Genomic DNA, 16,171 nt, shown 5'->3' with positions numbered 1-16,171 from the left:
CACTATGGGACTTAACATCTACGGTTATCAGTCCCCTAGAACTTAGAACTACTTAAACCTAACTAACCTAAGGACAGCACACAACAACCAGCCATCACGAGGCAGAGAAAATCCCTGACCCCGCCGGGAATCGAACCCGAGAACCCGGCCGTGGGAAGCGAGAACGCTACCGCACGACCACGAGATGCGGGCAATGTCGTGTGACTAGGGCCTCCAGTCGGGTAGACCGTTCGCCTGGTGCAAGTCTTTCGATTTGACGCCACTTCGGCGACTTGCGCGTCGATGTGGATGAAATGATGATGATTAGGACAACACAACACCCAGTCCCTGAGCGGAGAAAATCTCCGACCCAGCCGGGAATCAAACCCGCGCCCTTAGGACTGACATTCTGTCGCGCTGACCACTCAGCTAACGGGGGCGGACGTTTACGCAGTAACATCCCATAACATCAGCCCAGATGTTGGGCCCGTGCAATGATGGTGAATACAATCTGTCTTCGATGACCCCACACATGTAAACGTCCATTGTGATTCTGTACTCCAAAGACTGGGAAGACGACGACGTCGTGCTGCTCCCGCGTCCGCGTTTCACTGGGCGCACGAGGGCCGGTTCAGCTATCTCTGCCGCAGCATCAAGAGAAGCCGCAATAAGGGGTGCTGTGCTGATAGCCGGTGGTGCCGTGGTCCATGCGTCGTAACAGTCTCCGCGTGGACATTTCTCTTGTTGCGAACAATCTCATTTCCTTAGTGTTTCTATACGTAATGCGGCCCTCTCCTAAACTGGTCGACTCTGTATTCACGATAAGCGAGCATTAAATTGCGAATCGATGAACTGCAGTTCCGACAGACCACGGTCCTGGTGACGTCGAAATTCAAGGCTTGCTCCTTCTCACAAGACGCATAACACGAAATTCTCACAAACAACTAACATTCAAATGGGATTTATGAATAGAACACCCTCTGCGTAGTGTTTAATCGTACAGAGAATGTAAGTGGCCTCACTTCCGCCTACTTTGTGCGGTTGCGCTGAAATGCCGATCATTTACAGAACCAACTACACCATCTGATCAAAAGCATCCTGACAACCCTCTGCAATCCAGATATGATCAGTAGATATCGCAAGAGGCGGACCCGCCAATACACAAGGAGACAGGGAGTATTGTGTTTTCAGTTGAGAAACGGTAAAAGTATATATATACTAAGATGGTATCTCTTCTTTCGGACAAGTCCGAAAGAACAGATACCATCGGTGACCATGCAGCTCGTTAGAATGAAATTACAATGAAATGAACACCCTTAGCTGCTTACAGGCGTTGACATACGTCAACGGGGACAGATGAAAATGTGTGCCCCGACCGGGACTCGAACCCGGGATCTCCTGCTTAATGGCGGTCTGTCCCCGTTGACGTATGTCAACGCCTGTAAGCAGCTAATGGTGTTCATTTCATTGTAATTTACACGGTAAAAGCACAATGGGACAGTCAGAAGAGGTCACTGACTTCCAACACGGACTACTCATTTAATGTCACTAACGAATCCATCAGGGACATTTCAGATCCCCTAAAGCTGCCCGTTTCGACTGCTTGTGAGGTGACTGTGAAGTGGAAATGCGAAGGAAGAATTACAGGTAAACCAAGACCAGGCGGGTCACATGAAATGAGGGACAGGGAGAGGCGAGCATTGCGGAAGTTGGTAGTAAAAAATCTCGAGAAATCAGTGGAAGGAATCAGTCGTCAGTTCCAAAGTGCTATGAACAGTTCAGCTAGTACAATGACTGTCTGCAGGGAGTCAAAAAGGTTGGGGTATAATGGTGGAGCAGCTCCTGATAGCCACGCATTCGTGTAGTCATTGCTAAGCGACTCTTGAAGTCGTGCAAAGATGGACGCTGCTGCAAAATGGATGAGTAGGAACGAGTGATTTTGAGTGGCCAGTCACGTTGGGAAGGTTTGGGCCTGACGAATGCCTGGAGAAAGTTACCTGCCATCATCTGAAATGCAAGCAGTGAAGCATAGAGGAGATGGTGTTGCGGTATAGGGTTCATTTGGTTGTGGTTTTGATGTGGCCTCCTTATTACGTTGAAGAAAACGCTAAATGCGGAAGGATATGAACACGTTTTACGGAATTGTGTGCTGCGTATAGCAAGCGAAAAGCTCGGAGACGATGGCTGTTTGTATCAGAATGACAATGCTGTTACAAAGCAGTATTTATGAGGGAATGGTTTGAGGATAACAACATTCCTTAAAGGAACTGGCCTGCCAAGAGCTGTGAACTGAATCCAGTGGTAGCCCCTTCTGGTTGAGTTAGAATGTCGATTTCGTTCCAGATCTCATCGTCCAACATCATTACAGTCGAGGAAGAATGTGCTACAATTGCTCCACAGACATTCAGACACACCACTCAAAGTATGCCCAGCAGATTTCAAGTCGACATAAAGCGAAGAGCGAAGACAACCTGCATTAATGTCGACTAACAGGTATCCGGATATTTCTGACCAAACAGTGTATTTAGTAAGTATTCTTTGTGTTAATTAGAGGTGCGTCGCATGCCGCCTTCGTGGTGTTGCAATTTTATTGGACAGCAGTATTATGTTTCGGATATTTTGTACACCTGGTGAGTGGATTTTTGCACGACGTGCTCTGAAGTTATCATCATCAGAAAAGGCCAGCACGGTTCTGTAGACCCACTATAATACTCTCCTTATGGCAAGAGCACAGCGTACGGAGCTCAGCTGCCATTTAAAGGCGGCTCGTGCTTGGGAAACAAGAGAGCAAAAAGGCGTCCGTAATTTGTGGAGCAGCTGGCACGGCGCGCCCAGCTGGGGAGCCGCCTCCGCCGCCTCCACCTGAGGCCTCGCTTGCCGCAGTGGGTCGCCCGCCACCTAAAATAGGCCGGCTATTTACACTAAGTTAATTAGCGGCGCGGCACGGCCAACGGCCCCAGACACGCTGGCCGCGCCGCTTTGGCCGGCCAGCCACGCCGCCACGCTCGTCGCGAGGCAACTATCTGTGGATAGCAGTCGAGGAAGTGACCAGTGAGCTCAATAGTAAACAAGAGAGGCTACTCCACGATCCAAAATCACGTCACGGCCGACATGTTAGGTGGGCGGAAATTATCAAATCGTTCTGTTACACACGGTCTAGCGGTCCCACCCCAACCTAAATACATTCCAACATTTAAAAAAATGACGTTCCACGAAGGAATAATCCGAATGGGGCGAAATTTCGTAGACGTGGTGTACATATAAAGGTAAACAAATCATTCAGTTTCAGAAATATTGAATAATTTATTCAAGAGAAAGAGCTTCACAGGTTGAGCAAGTCAATAACGCGTTGCTCCACCTCTGGCTCTTATGCAACCAGTTAATCGGCTTGGCATTGATTGATAGAGTTGTTGGATATCCTCTTGAGGGATATCGTGCCACATTCTGTTCAGCAGGCTCGTCAGATACAGAATTCCAGCTGGTTGGTAGGCCCTGTCCGTAATACTCCGAATGTTCTCAATTGAGGAGAGATACAGCGACCACGCTGGAAAATGAAGAGTTTGGAAAGCAGTAGCAACTCTCGCAGTGCGTGGGTGTGTATTGTCTTGCTGAAATATGAGCCGAGAACGGCTTTCCATCAAACACAACAAAATGATGCGTAAAATATCGTCGATGTACCAGGTGCTGTAACTGTCCGACAAATGACAACCAAAGGGTTTCTACTATAAAATGAAATGGCACCACAGACCACCACCCCGGGTTGTCGGGCCATAAGGTGCGTAACAGGCTGATATCCCATCGCTGTCCAGGGCATTTCCTGAGAGGTCTTCAATGGTCATCGGGGCTTAGCTCGAGGCGGACTCATCACTGAAGTCAATCCTAAACCAATCAATCAGATTCCAGGCCGAATGTGCCCGACATCACTGCAAACGGGTTTGTTCGTGTACAGAAATCACTCCGTCTTCAGGCCACGAGTGGCCTACCGGGGCCATCTGACCGCCGTGTCATCCTCAGAGGAGGATGCGGATAGGAGGGCCGTGGGGTCAGCACACCGCTCTCCCGGTCGTTATGATGGTATTCTTGACTGAAGCCGCTACTATTCGGTCGAGCAGCTCCTCAATTGGCATCACGAGGCTGAGTGCACCCCGAAAAATGGCAACAGCGCATGGTGGCATGGATGGTCACCCATCCAAGTGCCAACCACGCCCGACAGCGCTTAACTTCGGTGATCTCACGGGAACCGGTGTAGCCACTGCGGCAAGGCCGTTGCCGTTCGTGTACAGAGACCAATAGTAATTGGCATAAGGGGCGCCAAGAGCTTAGCCCACTTTTTGTGAGCCGCCAGTTAATGGTACCTGTGGTCACTGATGCACCAGTTTTGCACGATGATAATGATGAATCAAGGGCTCTAAGTGCCACTCTGACAAACGTTCTGACCTCACTTTCTGTCGTCTCTCTAGGTCGACCGCTTCCTCTTGGCGTTGTGTTGGGCTGTGGTTCTCCTATTCCTGCCATCATCGTCGAATAGTGGCATCGTTCCTATTCAAAAGTCAGGCGATTTCCCGATTACTCCAATGCGCTTCTTTGACCCCAACCGCACATCCTCGCTGAAATGCTGACATCTGCGTATATCGTACACGCGCCTGTCAGCGAGGTATAGTTACTGTCCAGGTAAGTACACACAATAAAATTCGCCAAGACTTCGTGCGCTGGTGTACTATACATGGCAGCTGCGCGTTAAAATTGCACTGCACCGGCACACATTCATTCGTCTGCTGCCACAATTTACTATTTTCCATTTTCTGTCAATACCTGTATGAGTATCAATTTGTGTCCAATTTGTGTAATTCCTTCGTGGTGTACCGTTTCTTTTTTGTTTTGCTATTTTTGTTTTTGTAATTTAATACACTGTGCAACAAAGTAGGGGATTACTTTTTTGAAACCTAGCCATTTTCTCCCTTTGTGGCGCAGAAGTTCGAAATCTGGGTCGAGGGTGCCTACGATGCTGCTCTGCAATGGTTAACAAGCGTGAACCCGGTCGACGTGTCTCACCTTGGGAAGGTTGTCATACCTCCCCTTATCCCCATCTCATCGCATCTCTTGACTCCTTGACGGAGAGCTGCGACACCCAAAAATGAAATCACACGCCCGAGGAAAACATTTCAGAAACACTGCTGCCCAGAATCGACACGAAAAGCCCTCAGATGGTGTCATAACAGGCGTGAATGAAATCCCCCTTCCCTAGAGGCGTTCATCTTCACGCGTTACACGGTCGAAAATGACAGTTTGCAATGCGATTTGTACAGGACGACAATCTTGACGACTTTTTACACTGCTGACAGACCCCGAACGATTCAACCTTTCTCTATGGACAACGGCAGGCTGAAACCCCACTGAACAAGATTCACCTCTTTGGAGGTTAGCGTTTACGCAATGTTTGCTCTAGTATACACGGTGGAACCATTATGGACAGTTCAAAAGCATTCGATGAAATTTTAACATGATGCGCAGCAGAAAAATGTGTTTATGGTTTTTGACCCCTCCTTTCTCGACCCGACTTCTGGCGTGTGTATGGGGTGGGGTTGCCATATTAACACACGAATGAAAAAAAAAAAAAAAAAAAAAAGCAGCAAAAGGTCCCTCTAAAACCCCACTTCGGCAACATCCTTAGTGCGAACTGCGCACCTTTGTTGGGCACTTTAAAAATGTCCCTGTACAGAGATACACACCCACCGATCCCTTCCCGCCGGCTGGACGCAATCCTGTCTAGTCCCTGCTGGCAGCATGCGAAATGTGAGTGGTGTCGAAAGTGTTGTGTGAGACACATGGATTTACTCGTACATTGGACAGTCAAAGAAACTGGTACACCTGCCTAATATCGTGTAGAGCCCCAGCGAGCACGCAGAAGTGTCGTAACACGACGTGAAATTGACTCGACTAAGGTCTGAATTAGTGCGGGATGGAACTGACACTGTGAATCCTGCAGGACTGTCCGTAACTCCGTAAGAGCACGAGAGGGTGGAGATCACTTCTGAACACCAAGTTGCAAGGCATAACAGATATGCCAATAATGTTCGTGTCTGGGGAGTTTGGTGGCCAGCGGAAGTGTTTACATTCAGAAGAGTGTTCCTGGAGCCCCTCTGTAGCAATTCTGGACGTGTGGGGTGTCGCATTGCCCTCTTGTAATTGTCCAAGTCCATCGGAATGCACAATGGACATAAATGGATGCAAGTGATCAGACAAGATGCTTTCATATATGTCATCTGTCAGAGTCGTATCTCGACGTATCAGCGGTCCCATATCACTCCAACTGCACACGCCCTACACCATTACAGAGCCTCCACCAGCTTGAACAGTTCCCTCCTGACATGCAGGCCCCATGGATCATGAGGTTGTCTCCATACCCGTACACGTCCATCCGCTCAATACAATTTGAAACGAGAATCGACCGAGCAGGCAACATGTTTCCAGTCACCAACAGTTCAATGTCGGCGTTGACGGGCCCAGGAGAGTCGTAAAGCTTTGTGTCGTGTAGCCATCAAGGGTACATGAGTGGGCCTTCGGCTCCGAAATGCCATATTGATGATGTTTTGTTGAAAGGTTTCCACGCTGACTCTCGTTGATGGGGCGGCACTGAAATCTGCAGCAATTTGCGGAAGGGTTGCACTTCTGTCAGGCTGAACGATTCTCTTCAGTCGTTGTTGGTCCTGTTCTTGCAGGAACTTTTCCAGCCGCAGCAAAGTCGGAGATTTGACGTTTTACCGGATTCCTGATACTCATGGTACATTCGTGAAATGCTCGTACGGGAAAATACCCTCTTATCGCTACATCGGAGATGTTATGTTCCGTCGCTCGTGTACCGACTATAAAACCACGTTCAAATTCATTTAAATCTTGACACCTGCCATTGTAGCAGCAGTAACCGACCTAACAACTGCGCCAGACACTTGTCTCATATAGGCGTTGCCGACCGACCGCAGTGTCGTGTTCTGCCTGTTTACGTATCTCTGTATTTGAATAGGCATACCTATACGAGTTTCTTTGGCCCTTCAGTGTATTTACTCTGCATTGGCTGGATTTGTCAACATTGTTCAGAAAGGTAAGTCAGCTACTATAGACTTTCGAAGCATCTATGATGATCAGAGTATCGTAGGCGCTCCTGGCGATATTGTTTATGCACAGGTTGCTCTGATTAATCAACGTTGTTGTAAATTTATCATAAAATGTATGGGAGACACTGTAGGCCCACTACCAAGTCGATACAGAAGAATCCTTAAAAAAAAAAAAATGCCAGCCTTGAGTATTACCAGTGACAGACATATATTCGCAAGGAGATTCCAACTCAATGAACTAGGGGTTTGTAACAACGTACAGAAAAGTTGGTACTGAGATGATACCTATCAGTTTTACGAATATGCAGCGTCTAAAAACTTTGGTAAAGGAACAGAGAAAAGCAGCAAAAGCTGTTTCAGAGATTCAGTAGTTGACTGGGAAATTAAAATACGCTCTCACTCTTCTTACATAAATTATGAAATAATCTGGTCACCAGCATAAAAGTTTCATATTTTTAACTGATTTATATGTAGTTGTAAAACATTACTCATTCTTGCATAAAAATGGTTAAGTACCAACATGACTAACTAGTAAGAAACAGTTTCCTCGACAGTATGAAAGTAATTCAAAGGCATTATCTGCGCACACCTGTTGTTATAATTGAAAATCTGGGTGTTGTTAAGTATTGTATTTATGTGCCATTTTGAGTCTGAATTCTTATGCATTTTATTTATGTGCCACGCGGAAATATGAGGGTGACTGTCTATGCGCCACATATCAAGGAGAATTTTTCCCTGTCAGTAGAACAGAGTATATTCCATTATGAACAATTAAACTTAGACTTTAATAATATCTAGAAAACTAGAATGTATGAAACATGCAACAAAATATTGTCTTTTCGAAGAGGACTATTTTGAATGTTGGGACTGGAACGCAAGTAGTGCAGGTGGTGAGGGGCGCAGACACACGTCGTTCGGCGTCTTCTCCTTTGGAGTAGTGCTGGACTGTAGTCACACACGGAGTACAGTGAAGTGTATCTTTGAACTGTGATTATTATCTGGGCCAACCAGCAGCAAAATTCAACAAATCGGATCCTCAAAATTACAGACTAATATCCTTAACATCGGTTTGTTGCAGGATTCTCGAACATATTCTCAGTTCGAATATAATAAATTTCCTTGAGACAGAGAAGTTGCTGTACATGCACCAGCACGGCTTGAGAAAGCATCGCTCCTGCGAAACGCAACTCGCCCTTTTTTCACATGATATCTTGCGAACCATGGATGAAAGGTATCAGACGGATGCCATATTGCTTGACTTCCGGAAAGCGTTTGACTCGGTGCCCCACTGCAGACTTCTAACTAAGGTACGAGCATATGGGATTGGTTCCCAAATATGTGAGTGGCTCGAAGACTTCTTAAGTAATAGAACCCAGTATGTTGTCCTCGATGGTGAGTGTTCATCGGAGGTGAGGGTATCATCTGGAGTGCCCCAGGGAAGTGTGGTAGGTCCGCTGTTGTTTTCTATCTACATAAATGATCTTTTGGATAGGGTGGATAGCAATGCGCGTCGGTTTGCTGATGATGCTGTGGTGTACGGGAAGGTATCGTCGTTGCGTGACTGTAAGAGAATACAAGATGACTTGGACAGGATTTGTGATTGGTGTAAAGAATGGCAGCTAACTCTAAATATAGATAAATGTAAATTAATGCAGATGAATAGGAAAAAGAATCCCGTAATGTTTGAATACTCCATTAGTAGTGTAGCGCTTGACACAGTCACGTCGATTAAATATTTGGGCGTAACACTGCAGAGCGTTATGAAGTGGGAAAAGCATGTAATGGCAGTTGTGGGGAAGGCGGACAGTCGTCTTCGGTTCATTGGTAGAATTTTGGGAAGATGTGGTTCATCTGTAAAGGGGACCGCTTATAAAACACTAACACGACCTATTCTTGAGTACTGCTCGAGCGTTTGGGATCCCTATCACGTCGGATTGAGGGAGCACATAGAAGCAATTCAGAAGCGGGCTGCTAGATCTGTTACTGATCATCACGCGAGTGTTACGGAAATGCTTCAGGAACTCGAGTGGGAGTCTCTAGAGGAAAGGAGGCGTTCTTTTCGTGAATCGCTACTGAGGAAATTTAGAGAACCAGCATTGGAGGCTGACTGCAGAACAATTTTACTGCCGCCAACTTACATTTCGCAGAAAAACCACAAAGATAAGAGAGATTAGGGCTCGTACAGAGGCATATAGGCAGTCATTTTTCCCTCGTTCTGTTTGGGAGTGGAACAGAGAGAGAAGATGCTAGTTGTGATACGAGGTACGCTCCGCCACGCATCGTATGGTGGATTGCGGAGTATTTATGTAGATGTAGATTTATCACTGATACTGGCAGAGAACTGAACGGTTATACACAGAACGGTCACATTAATGTGACTAACTGTCAAAAGCCTGTATAGCCTTTTGATGTGCGTGAAATACAGGAAGAGGCAGCTTGGCGGGCAGGGAAGTACAGTAAACACATCCTGATGCTCTTCGAACCACGCACGTACAATACGAGCTATGTGACACGTTGCATCGTCCTGCTTGTAGACGCCACCGTGCCGAGGACAAACAAACTTCATGTTGGGGGGGACATGGTTGCCAAGGATTGATACGTACTTGTGTTGATCCACTGTGCCTTCCAGAATCATGATATCACACTGGAAATGACACGAAAACATTCTCCACACCATAATGCTCCCTGCTTGTTGCAGGGTGTTCGGTTTCATACGTTTCACGCCGTACACGTCAACGGCCATCTATCCGAAACAGCATAAAGCGTGATTCATCTGAAGAGGCCACCTGTCGGCACTCAGTGGAGGTCCAGTGTAGGCGTGAAAATTCTAGCCTTCGTCGCCGATGAACAGGAGTCAGTCAGCAAGGTTGCATGAACCAGAAGCGTGATGCGGAGGCTCACACGCAGCAAGGTTCGCTTAATGGTCAGTGAGGGGACACTGTTGGTAGCCCCTTGCTTCATCTGGGCGGTCAGTTCCTCAACAGCTGCACTTCCATTCAACAGTAAACATCTCCGCAACCGCCGTTCACCTTTGCCACCCATGAAACCACACTTGCCTCGGGGCCGGTTTTGGATAGCGCCATTTTACCACGCACGGTACACTTCAACCACGGCGGCACGTGACCAGTTTACAAATGCCTCCACCCCTGGCCCGAAAGCCAATTATCATGCCCATCTGGACGTCAGGGTAAACCACTCACTTTCCGCTTTACGAGAACGACTGCACTGTTTACTTCGTCCGCCGAACACGCTATGTATACCGTTCACTGCTGCTTCTGCCAAATTCCATTTGTGAGTGATGACTGCACGTTGATATCAAACGGTGGTCACATTAATGAGACTGGACCTTGTACCATGCTCGAAAGAGCAAAAAGTAAACAAACTCCTACGACAAGATTTTCATAGCGAGCAATGCCGGTTAGTGTTATAACACCGCGGGTCAAAATGTCTGGCGTTGACTTTCCAATCAGTCATAGTATTTCTGTCTGTCACTTATCACTTCTTTCATCTCCGTCCCTGTTTGCTTTTGAGAAAAATACGAAGCTGCACCTGGTTCGGTGTCCATATTCAACTGTTGGTCTCCCTGTAGCTTTATTGTTATTTATTTGTTTATTTGTTTACAGGGTTCTGTGAGACCCTGAGAACCAAAGAATTTGTAGAGAGTTATTATATTTGATTGGAACATTCAAAAATAAATAAAGTAAAATAAAGACATAATAAAAGACGAGAAATATTATGAGGGAGTAAACCAATAAATAAACATCAGGAGAAAATATTCGTATCTACAGTAAGGAACTTTCGCAAATAAGAGGACTAGTGTGGTCAAGGGAACATTTTAATTCATAGTGACTACTTGGGGTTTATCATTCAACTCGTTCAGTTCTGCTGTAGGCTTACTCAAAATGAAACCTGCTGAACAGTGCACACCTTTCTGTACAATGAAGGGCTTATCACCTCCAGTAGGTCCACATCTAGTAGAAAACCGTGGTGTTAAAATGATGAATCTTGAGGTCGATGACACCTTTACCTTCGCCGGCCGTGTCAGGGTCGAAAGGCGCTGACTTGCTAGTGTACCACCAGTTACCAGTCCTCAGACAAGAAGGAACCAACATTAGTGAAGTGAAATATAGTTTGCGAGGGGGGGGGGGGGGGGACTACAGACGACCATTTGGAGTGCACTGCGCGGTTGGCCAGTGTCATGCGCCGCGCCCCTAGTTGACGCAGGTCGTGCATTCTGCGCGGGAAACAGACACCGGTGGAGAACTAGAGCATACCGCAGCGCTGCAGTGCCCGTGTCCCCACCACGTCCCTGATGGTGCTACCTGCAACAGGTGTTTTCTTTACAGTGCAGGGCAAAGCCGTTACATACGAGGGTCAGTCTTGAACTCATAACTGTCACCCCGAGAAAACAAAAAGGTAGTAGCTCTCAAAATAGGAATATATTCAAAAAATAAGGACTGAATATTGCCTAAAGAACAGAAAACTCTATATAAAAATAACTGAGGGCAACTAACACTAACACAGACAAAAACAGCACATCTGCGATTTACCAACTCATGTGCCAAGGGTGCAATTCAATTTACATTCGACAGACAAGTAGAAATGTCAACATCAAATACACTGAACACACAAGGGCAAATAAGAGTAACAGCAGTCATTCCACATTTGCTGGTCATCTCATGGACAAAAAACACACGCCGACCGCTGTGGCCGAGGGACTCTAGGTGCTTCAGTCCGGAACCGCGCTGCTGCTACGGTCGCAGGTTCGAATCCTGGCTCGAGCATGGACGTGTGTGATGTCCTAAGGTTAGTTAGGTATAAGTGGTTCTAAGTATAGGGGACTGATGACCTCAGATGTTAAATCCCATAGTGCTTAGAGCCATTTGCACCTATTTTTTTTTTTTTTTTTTGACAACAAACACAGACCAACAGACATAAACACAGACTTAAAATTCTTACATGCAGCAACAACAGTCCTCCACAGAAACTTACAACAGAAGAAAATTATTACACACAAAAAGCCATAGGGTAAGGAAAAGGAGAGGAATCAATACACGGCACTGTGCAATGTAACGATGTTCTCAGCTCTAAGAGAACTATCACAAGACCAAGAGTCTCTCTCTCTCTCTCTCTCTCCTCTCTCTCTCTCTCTCTCTCTCTCTCTCTCTCTCTCTCTCACACACACACACACACACACACACACACACACACACAAGGCCCAATGTCACTGCAAAATTCAGAACTCCCGCCCAGAATAGACACAACAAGAAAAAAATGTACATAACACAAGTACCCACATTTGCATAAATAGACCTCCCCGCTTCCCCAGTCTCCATTTTATATAGCCTAATCATAATCATGATACGCTTCAACGCACTTTCCGAAAAAGAGTACTGTCACCTAAGAAACGCTCGTCTAAAAGTAAAATAGCAAATCTTTGTTTATGGCACATATAGTATAATGACACTTGTGCTATAAAAACCAAACAGAAAAAATAAATATATACATAAAATAAAAATATCGGCAATATCACATTACGCCCAAAATTTGGGAAATTACGTAACAAAACACCGACAAATACTTATTAACGGCAGATAACACTCTGGAAAGTAATACTTTTAGCTGTGCTGCAAATACCAGACTGACTTGTGAACACCAATATGTAATTCATATACTATGGTACATACTTATTTTTCCCGTTAATGTTTCCGTCAGTACTTTTCTTAATGTAAATACTACAGTCTCAAAGGCAGGTAAATATCATAATCCATATATTCTTTGTATGTTGTGTAACAGAGAGCAAATAAAGCCCACTGTACATGGAGAAACTTCTCCGAAACACATATGGGTACGAAACAAGAAAAAACTTGAGTTACTAATTTTTCATTTCATTCCACACAGGTCTGCATGTCTACAGTCCTGGTACACACTAAAATCCCTCCGCAACTTTAGCAACCAAAACAAAATGTAACAGCCCAGTGATGAGGTGGAATATTGCGCGGTAGTTCTTTTACTGCCTTTGAAGGTTCCAATGGGCTCAAGCAAGTGGCAGACCATCTCTCTGTGGAGAACTGGGAATCTCTGGTGATCGAAGACCGGAGTGTCACTAGTGATGTGAAGTGCTAAAAGTAAAGTCCCATGGCGCGAATGGCTGGCAGACTCCGAAGGGACATTTCAGCCGCATAACTGGAAAGATTTTGCCTATCCTTCGCTCCCGCAGTCACCTTTCGCTCCCGTAGTACGAGCTGTGTATGTGGGTGTATCTGTTAAGTGAAGGTGACTGTAGAGTGTGTGTGTGTGTGTGTGTGTGTGTGTGTGTGTGTGTGTGTGTGTGTGTGTGGCGTCGAGTCATGTTCGTGGTGGAGATGATGAGAAAAGGAAGGAAGGAAGGAATGAAGATTGGGTTGAACGTCCGTTGACATCGAGGTCATTAGAGACAGAGTACAACCGCGGATGCATCCTTGATGGTGAAGGAGGTCGGCCGTGCCCTTTCGAAGGGACCATCCCGACATTTGCATGGAGCGATTTAGAGAAATCACGGTAAAACTAAATCAGGATGGCCGAACCTGGGTTTGAACCGTTGCCCTCCAGAATTCGAGTCCACTGCGCCACCTCAGCAGATATCTGCAATTTCATATTTGCAATGTATAGCTGGAGTCAGCCCAAACAATTACTGCTCGTCACGTCTTACAAGCGACGCCCAGTGTCAACAGAAGGCGTCGGATAGTTTGCCTCTACAAACAAAATTATCTTTTAATTGGAATTATACGTGCCCATTCGACAGAGCACTCCCAAACTAATCTAGTTTGATATTCGTTTTATCTATATGCTGGCCTGCTAACATGGACAGTAAAACAACAAGAATGAACTCCGATCCCTCAGTGACTAAATTGCGCTGCATGCTTGGCGTTAGCAGTCAGTCCCGGCCAGGGCAGTACTGTCGCCACTGGTGAACTTGTAATTCTGCTGGTTATTCCAATATAAGGAAACTGAGTTACTGTTTCGACTTTCTTTGTACCAGTTTTAAATGTATGCTTGCTTTAGCTTGCCGTGAGAGAATGGAGTACTTGATTTAGGGGTATTAATTTCTAATTTTGTTCCGAATAAGCTGTTATACAATATGATGGTGAGCGAATTAATTTCTTGTTCATTTTCTCCTAATTTTACGATGCTATCTGCATATGCCAGTCTCTTAAAACAGTGCTCTAGTTTTGTTCCCAAGTTGTGATGATCTTATTTTCCTGATGATCTACTCCGTAATAAGGTTGAGAGAAATGGTGACGAAGTGTCCCCCTGTTGGACTCGGGAAGTAGCATGGAACATTTCCGAGAGACTTCTATGGACTTTAAAAAAATATTATTTTTGAACACACGTGTTTACCAGCTGTATTAATTTGTCTGGGATTCCAAACTGTTTCACAGTCATTCACCAATAGTTTCTGTTAATACTATCAAATAATTTCTTTACGTATATGGAAAGCACAGGCGTATAACAAATGTCATAAAATCTACCCTTGGGTACTTTTAGAATTGGAGACAGTATGAAAAACAGACTACGTGGCACGCGAAAGTGTTTTAACAAATATGTCTGAAAAGGCCTCTGGCCGAGCGGTTCTAGGCGCTACAGTCTGGAACCGAGCGACAGCTACGGTCGCAGGTTCGAATCCTGCCTCGGGCATGGATGTGTGTGATGTCCTTAGGTTAGTTAGGTTTAAGTAGTTCTAAGTTCTAGGGGACTGATGACCTCAGTAGTTAAGTCCCATAGTGCTCAGAGCCATTTTTTAAATAACTCTGGACTGGAGCAAGATTTATGGTTGAAATTTGGTCCACTGGTCTATCGGACCTCAGTCTAAGATAATTGGTATCCGTTTCACAAACTCTTGCTTCGTTTGGATTTTACGCGCAAAAAACGCGTTTTTCTCGGAAGTGTTTGAAGCGCGCCACTTCTACACTATAAACCTGTGGGAATTGGTTCAAACTCTGCACGTAGGTAGATAAATTAACAGAGTCAAAACGAATTTTTTTATCCAGTAATCTTTACCAGTTGTCGAGATACGATGATTTAATGACGAGCTAAACGTGGCACGTAAAATTCGTTCTTAGGTGAACTGAATGCGCGGAAACGATTTAAAGTGTACGAAATTAACAAAAAATGCGTTCTTACGATAAAATTGAAGACTCACTTTCAAAAATCTAGGTTCATTCGGATTTTAGTCCAAAAATCACGTTTTTGTGAGTCTTTTATGCGCGCCACTTGTATGTTTCAAAATTGCACGAATCAGTTCATATTGTGTAAGAAAGTAAAGAGATACATGTAATTCATTGTCGTCTTGTTGTTTCATGAAAATTATATCGGTTGCCACGATATAAGCAACACGGTTCGAAAGAGAACAAAAAACCCTATACGGGATTAGTCGTCGCCCTGGTCAACAAAAATCTACAACGGATGCCAAGCTATGACAACCTAAGGTTAAAATTATAGTAGAGTAAAAGTTGGGAGCCAGACTGAAAAATGCTACTATCGTAGCACAGAAAAGGCGAATATGTCCTGGGCAGAGTTAGGGATGTAAAAGAAGGGAAGCAGCTTTTCAACTTATCTGACAGCTTCAAAGACATTTAAGTCAAAATACATATACGCCCTTTTTTTACGAGTTAACCCTACGACCCCAGCGCAGTGAGCTCTCTTAGACCCGTCCCTTGTGATGTGTATGGTGAGAGGGTTGTAAGAACAAATAGTCACAAATTTAGGTGCCTCTAGAGAATGGGATGCATCTACAACTGGAAGTATACGAGAGTGCGGATGCATGTGTCGCAAACTTTAATGACATGTTGTGTCATATCGCACGACATGACAGCTGTCATGTTGGATGACATGATGGCATGTTACACGACATGACGTCACGTATCATGTTACTTTACTTGCCACGATGCATTATATTACATGACGTGGGCAATAATACTAACAAGTAAACAGGCATGAATATGTTAAAATATTTTGATTTTAATGTATTTTAAGCTTCCAGACAAGTGGAAAAGGCAGTTCCCTTCTTTTATATCCCTTACTTTGCCAAGGACATGTTC

At 45.2% G+C, this 16,171-nt stretch overlaps 1 protein-coding gene and 1 pseudogene across 1 annotated transcript in view; both read right to left on the bottom strand.

The window, feature by feature from the left end:
- LOC124606173 (tRNA dimethylallyltransferase-like) overlaps window positions 1–16,171 on the bottom strand; it is a 903,559-nt gene that overhangs the window by 636,751 nt on the left and 250,637 nt on the right. The gene's annotated exons all lie outside the window — the stretch shown is intronic.
- LOC124607919 lies at window positions 4,133–4,250 on the bottom strand (annotated as a pseudogene).

This window comes from Schistocerca americana, chromosome 3 (assembly GCF_021461395.2).
Source record: "Schistocerca americana isolate TAMUIC-IGC-003095 chromosome 3, iqSchAmer2.1, whole genome shotgun sequence".
NCBI lineage: Eukaryota > Metazoa > Arthropoda > Insecta > Orthoptera > Acrididae > Schistocerca > Schistocerca americana.
This window is presented reverse-complemented; position numbering and strand designations above follow the sequence as displayed.